The following is a 460-nucleotide window of genomic DNA, read 5'->3' on the forward strand; positions in this document are numbered from 1 at the left end:
CAGTTGTGCTGTGTAGCCGGTCCCTGACACACCCTCCTTCAGAGCAGACAGGCCAATCTGGACACACACACACACACACACACACACACACACACACACACACACACACACACACACACACACACACACACACACACACACACACACAAACGGAGGCCGTTGCAGAGTGCACACAGTCATTTGTCATGTCAAATAGGATGAGACAGACACAGCAGTTAAGTTATAGAGGTGATAGTATCAAAGTGACCCCGAGGCCATTGCTCATAAATTGCTTGTTTTATGTCTGGCTATATCCTCGCGTCGTCGGCGCAATTGATGGAAAAGAAACGACAGAAAAAAGGAAAGACAGCGAGAAAAGCAAGCAGTGCAGTAAATTCACCAGAACAACTTTTCAATAATAAAAGACAACAGTTTGCCGGATTCATATTGAGATTTAGCTTCGGCGGACGTGAATTTATGT

This window comes from Gadus morhua, chromosome 14 (assembly GCF_902167405.1).
Source record: "Gadus morhua chromosome 14, gadMor3.0, whole genome shotgun sequence".
In the NCBI taxonomy this organism is placed as follows: domain Eukaryota; kingdom Metazoa; phylum Chordata; class Actinopteri; order Gadiformes; family Gadidae; genus Gadus; species Gadus morhua.